This window comes from Mytilus galloprovincialis, chromosome 9 (genome assembly GCF_965363235.1).
Source record: "Mytilus galloprovincialis chromosome 9, xbMytGall1.hap1.1, whole genome shotgun sequence".
In the NCBI taxonomy this organism is placed as follows: domain Eukaryota; kingdom Metazoa; phylum Mollusca; class Bivalvia; order Mytilida; family Mytilidae; genus Mytilus; species Mytilus galloprovincialis.
The window spans coordinates 10,532,539-10,539,787 of record NC_134846.1 but is presented as its reverse complement, the minus strand read 5'-3'; positions in this window follow the sequence as shown (position 1 = coordinate 10,539,787).

The following is a 7,249-nucleotide window of genomic DNA, read 5'->3' as shown; positions in this document are numbered from 1 at the left end:
CATTTTTTTGCGTCTTCAATTAAATCTTTTGTCTGACAAGTTAAACTTGTGTATTTGTTTTTAGTTTACCCTGTCATTTAACATGATAAGAAATTCGTTAAACACTACGTGCTGTGACAGAATAGACAAAATACCATTTTTTTTCTAGATTCTAAACTGAGTTATCTTTCTTTCCCTGTTAACGATCGTCCGTAAAAATTGGGCCAATTATATTCGAAAATTGTTTTTACATAGATATAAATGATATATTGATATTTTCTTTTATACACGACATCAGTTAATATCCCATACTCATGATAGGCTATGTATGGGGATAACTAGTCTACGGGTACCAAATCTGATCAAAACAGTTAGATATTTTACTATGAAATTTAAAACTAACTCAGTAAGGACCCGAAATTACAAATGTAAAACAATTGAAACGAGAAACAAACCACTCAATCTATGAACAAAATAACAAACAAAAAATAAACTTTGAACACAGAAATAAGCAACAAACCACTTAATTACAGCCGGACTCCTTGCTTGTGACGGACACACACAGAAAGTCGCGGGGTGAAAAATGGAAAGTGGTCTGCATGAATTGTGGTGAAGAGAGAATCACAGGAATAAGACTTCTTCAAATCGGACACAATAAAGATAACTACGATATCCCAGAGAATATATGAATCATCGAGATACTGTAACCAGAAAACAAATTTACCTAAATAAAATGTTAACTTCTATCCGAGAAAATTTTCCCAAAAATAACATTAAGAAAGATTCACATGTTTAAAAACACTTCATATTTTTGTTTTTATTTGTAAATGTTGGAATGTGGAGTAATTTCTTTAGGATATCATGCCTTTGGTAAATTTCGCCTCCCTTTACAGTGAGTTGACTGTTAGTGTTGCTCTCCACCAATTGCAATTCATTCAAAATTTTGACCAAATTGCAATTTGTTTTATAAAATCAAATTGTTCAACTGGTCAGAAATTTGAACCAACTGCTGTAGAAAACCACAGCCAAGTCATGAAAGTGCAAGGTGATAAAATAAAACATACTTACAATCCTATAAGACTTTTACTCCACTTTAATCATGTTGTGACAAAATTAGTTTATCAGTTTGTATAGTTATATTATATTCATTTCCATGCTGAAGGGGAACTGTTTATTTTGAATTGCTATTAAATTGTCCAAACTAAGCTTTCATATAGTTTTTCTTTCTAAAAGTATTCTATATTTATAAGAATCAGACATTATGTGAATTAAAACATTTCATATTCAGTAAAATATGTGTAAAATTGCAATATATGTTTGTAGGAAGTTTCCATGGGGGAGATAATAACTTTTCTTTCAAAAAGTCTTTATTCAAAAGAATAATATTTTAGGTTATCTCCCCTGAAAACTTATCAATAGCATATTGTTATTTCACACATATTTTACTGAATATATGATGTTTTATTTAAAATGATATCTGATTCTTATAAATATAGAATACTTTTAGAAAGAAAAACTATATGAAAGCTTAGTTTGGACAATTTTATAGCAATTCAAAATAAACAGTTCCTCTCCAGCATAGAAATGACTATAATATAACTATACAAACTGATAAACTAATTTTGTCACAACATCATTAAAGTGGAGTTAAAGTCTTATAGGATTGTAAGTATGTTTTATTTTATCACCTTGCACTTTCACATTTTGACTGAACAATTTGTTCAATATTCTGACCAGTCGAACAATTTGGTTTAATAAAACAAATTGCAATTTGGTCAAAATTTTGAATGAGTTGCAATTGGTGGAGAGCAACACTAACAGTCAACTCACTGTAAGATGGAGTTGAGTATTTGCATTATTATTTCTACTAAGTGAATGAAACGAATACATAGGAATTTGATATCATCTTTAACCATTTTCCAAAGATTTCAAAACGTGATGAATAGATGTAGTTGAACTTATAGCTATAGTTAAACAACACAATAATTAGATTCTAGTTTTTCAAGCAATTCATTGATTACTTTTTCAAGTTTAACGAAGAAAAGTGTGGAGAACCTTCTCTTGGGATAACGGCAACTAATGGGGCTTAACGTTGAGACACGAGTTAAACACCTAAAAATCATAACTGAAATATTAGAATAGATCAAATCTGTCATTATAAAAAAAAATCCATCATTGAAATTCACACATCTTGAAATTAAAATCTATGCAGGAAAGCGAAATTTGTATACCGCCGTATTTAGAAGAAGGCTAGCACGTCTAACATACCAAATTGCTAGCCTGATATTTTTGTTGAGTGTTTTTGATTATATTCAACCTAATCTACTATTAAGTGTACATATAACCGATCCGATATTGAGTTAATTTTCAATTATACGTCATTTATATATAACGTCTTTATAGAAAATAATTCTTTTTTCGAATGTGAAACAAGCAACTTAAAGAAAATGTATATTAGATATGACTTATATGTCCATATTATTTCAAGGTCCTTGTTGTTCAATACCGAGAGATTTCAATTTTCAGAAAAAAATTAAAAGACCAAACAACGAAAAAGTGTAACCAGCCAAAGAAATATTTTATGTTATCTTATAATTAAAATTGATGTAAACTTGAAAAATCATGCAATTCTTAATCAATAATCGTATGAAAACTAAGGTTTATAAGGTCATACAAATGGGTGGTTAAGTAAGCTATACAATCAGGTTTGTTTAGCTTGCTATAAAACCAGGTTCAACTCACTGTTTTGTTCGGGAAATGACTGTGCTAACAGGTTCAACTCACTGTTTTGTTCGGGAAATGACTGTGCTAAGTCGGGAGTATGACAATTGTTTTCTATTTACTATGCATGTTTTTGTCAGTATATATTTGACTTCCCCCGTTTTGAATTTACCTTGAAGCTTGGTAATTTTGTTTTACTTTTTGCTATATTTCAGCGTTTGTCTTATGTCAGGTTTTACGGACATCCACCTTTTTAAAGTTATAGCGGTATTAGAGTTCGTTATTTTAATTAAAGTCCGTCCACACAATTGTCATTTTATAAAATGTTGCTTCCACAAGCTTTCAATCAAAACTGATTAGTTGATCAAAGCTGCCAATTTCGCCTCAACTATATGTATGTAAGAGTTTCGCCAAGAAATATAACTGACGGGTTTTAGTACGGTTAGATAAGTAGAAACCCATCTAAAGTCACTTAAATAAAAAAAAACTTTGATAATATATTCAGATAACTTGATGATTTTTTTGCGTTACATAATTCAGGGTTTTCTAATAATACGACGGATATTATCACAAAGATCAAATTCTACTTAATTTAACAATAACAGTGAGAATGATTTTGATATAACCGTTTCACAATGGAAACTATGAAAATAGATGATTTTATGATAGATGCTAAACGTGTTATGTCTATTGTCCTTAGATCCTCAATGTATTATGTTTATTATGCTTAGGATTTGTACCCATGATTCATCTACCTTAAACAATTGTCGCTGCTAATAAATAATAGTTGAAATCAAAATTAAAAAAAAAAAGGTGTTTCTGTTGCAAAATATTTACGCTGATTTTAATGTAATTGAAACAGTTTTACCTCAATAGTAAATTGACAGTTGGCAAGCAGGTTCACATGCGATAAATCCCATTTATTTCCTTTGTTTAAAAATGGGCTTATCCAAAGTCTTTTAAGACATTTCTATGGGGCAATGTTAATATTTTAACATTAAATATTTGTAAGGCACACACTTATACTCCAAATACACGACTAAAAGAGACACCTGGCCTTGCGGTCATAAAACTTTCGAGCACGAGTTTTGTACTCAGACTCAAGAAACAACCAATCAAAATGCTGGATTTCATGTTTCGAGCATGATTTTTGTGCTCCAAGCACTGAGCAAAGTTTTATGACTTCAACCCCAAAATTCAAAACAATATGTACCTTAACGCATAGATTTCCTAAATACTAAAAACACACTAAGAAACTACGTCTTTCACTTCCTAATTTTGCAGTTTATATATAAAGAGGAGACAACACACTAGTTGCAAGTTTAATACCGGACTGAGGTCACTAAGAATCTACACACTTCAATTCCTAATTTGTCGTTGAACCAACAATATATTGCAACCAAATGCACTCTAAATAAGCTGTTTTCATGTTTTGTTTGATAAAGGCGACAGTGGTTAACCTATGTTCGAATCTCTGAAATCGATTAGTAAAAGACCCGTTTGCTCTTGTTGTAGAAAATGCTGCGTATTATAAGATCTTTCAATTGAGCATGGGGAATAGTGGTGTAAAGAGTAGTAAAAACAATGGTTTTGATATCACTGCAAAATTTTTTTCAATCACTTAAAAAGTTATATGATGAATATCGATTTACACTTAACCCCACAGAAAGCAAAATTAAAGCCTATAGAAGAACCTTACAAGATAGCCTCAAATGTATTTCAAAGCTTGTAATAATCTTGTCTCCAGTTTCAGATAACCGATTCAAGTTCATAGTGAATAATGTTGTAAGCTTTATTTTTGACAAATTAAACATTATATATAAAATTGAGAAAGGAAATGGTGAATATGTCAAAGCGACAACCACCCTACCATAGAGCAAACAACAGCCGAAGGCAACCAATGGGTCTTCAATGTAGCGAGAATTCCCGCACCCGTAGATGTCCTTCAGCTGGCCCCTAAAATATGCATAATAGTACAGTGATAATGGACGTCATACTAAACTCCGAATTATACACAAGAAACTAAAAATTAAAATCATACAAGACTAACAAAGGCCAGAGGCTCCTGACTTGGGACAGGCGCAAAATTGCGGCGGGGTTAAACATGTTTATGAGATCTCAACCCTCCCCCTATACCTCTAGCCAATGTAGAAAAGTAAAAGAATAACAATACGCACATTAAAATTCAGTTCAAGAGAAGTCCGAGTCTGATGTCAAAAGATGTAACAAAAGAAAATAAATAAAATGACAATAATACATAAATAACAACAGACTACTAGCAGTTAACTGACATGCCAGCTCCAGACCTCAATTAAACTGATTGAAAGATTATGTCTTCATCATATGAATATCAGGTACAATCCCTCCCGTTAGGGGTTTAGTATCATACTATCATAAAATATACGAGAAGAACATAACCCGTGTCATGCCAACAACTGTTTTTTTTTAGAAATAAATGTGTTTAGTTCCGATGCAAAGACCCTATCAGTGAATCAATGTTAAAGCCAAAATATGCAATCTTTAATGACCTGACAACAGTATCGTAACTATATGGTTATATTTACAAATTAACTGTTTACAACATTTCGAATTTTTGGAAAAAAATAAGGCTTTTCTACCTCAGGCATAAATTGCCCTTAGCTGTATTTGGCAAAACTTTTAGGAATTTTGGTCCTCAATGCTCTTCAACTTCGTATTTTATTTGGTATTTCACATTCCAATCTAAGAGACAAATTGAAAGAGTTGGTATTGCTTTGCTTCATAAAAAAGAATGGCCAACGTAGATACAAGTATCTTGTCTTAGGGAGGGATAAATCCTACTTTGTAAAGGATCACTCTGATTCAAACAAAAAATTCTCTGAAACTGATATTATCAAGATGCTTGATTTCTTGATTAACAACATATTTGTTAAGTTCGGAGGACGTGTTTTTCAACAGACTGTCGGCATTCCAATGGACACATATTGTGCCCCTCTACTTGCCGACTTGTTTCTTTATTATCATGAGGCTGACTTGATGCAGGAACTTCTTAGGAAGAAAGATAAGAAGTTAGCAACAGGAACTTCTTAGGAAGAAAGATAAGAAGTTAGCAATATCCTTTAACTCTACTTTCCGCTATATAGATGATGTTCTTTCACTAAATAATTCAAAATTTGGTGACTATGTGGAACGCATCTATCCCATCGAGCTAGAGATAAAGGATACTACAAATACATAGTTACATAGATACATCTAGAAATTGACAATGAGGGTCGGTTGAAAACAAAACTTTACGACAAAAGAGATGATTTCAGCTTTCCAATTGTGAACTTTCCATTTCTAAGTAGCAACATTCCAGCAGCACCTGCATACGGGGTATATATCTCCCAATTGATACGATATTCGCGTGCTTGCACTTCCAATCATGATTTTTTTGATAGAGGGTTGCTGCTCACAAGGAAGCTATTAAACTAAGAGTTCCAAATGGTGAAGTTAAAATCATCCCTTCGTAAATCTTATGGACGCCATCACGAGTATGGAATAACCGTTTCACAATTGATATCGGATATGTTCAATACGTCGTAACTACAATCCCCTTCCCTTTCATGAATGTGAACTACCGAATTAGACTATTTACCGGATTTGTTATCACTTAAGCAACACGACGGGTGCCACATGTGGAGCAGGATCTGCTTACCCTTCCGGAGCACCTGAGATCACCCCTAGTTTTTTGGTGGGGTTCGTGTTGTTTATTCTTTAGTTTTCTATGTTGTGTCATGTGTGTTGTTTTTTGTTTGTCTTTTTCATTTTTAGCCATGGCGTTGTCAGTTTGTTTTCGATTTATGAGTTTGACTGTCCCTTTGGTATCTTTCGTCCCTCTTTTATTTGGCCTTTTTAACTTTTTTGGATTCGAGCGTCACTGATGAGTCTTTTGTATATACAAAATTTAGTCCTGGTATCTATGATGAGTTTATTGATACGATACCAGTTTTAATATCAGATAAAGTAGATCTGCCCTTTTGTGTACGTTCTGTAATCCCTTATCAGGCATGGAATGCTGACTGGAATAACCCCCGTCTTGCTCTTAGAAAATGTGAACTTTCAGGTGAAGTCAAAACAAGTTTAGAACTATATTGCCAGGCATTTGGAAAAGTTTTCCATCTTAAACAAATTGAAATGGCAGATAAATTGCAACAAAATAACACAGAGTCTTGGCTCTCATCGCAATGCAAGCTATAAAGGGCACCAAAATCACATGAAGTGCTTAGCTGTAAAGCAGTATGCAATTAAATGATCATTTTGATTATTTGGCTCCAGAAAGTGTGTTTATTTTGATAAATATCATTAGACCAAAAAAAGTGTACCTAAGATCTTATTATTATCAAGAATATGAAAGACCTTGATGAACTAATAAAATGAATATATTTTTTTTAATATTAAAACCTACGCTATTTGATGTCTGATTTATATGAAGTTGAAAGCGACATTAGTGACCTCTAGTTGTATATCGAACCCACGCATTTTCTTCTTATTTAAAGTGATACATTTGCACTATGTTTTTGTCCTTTGT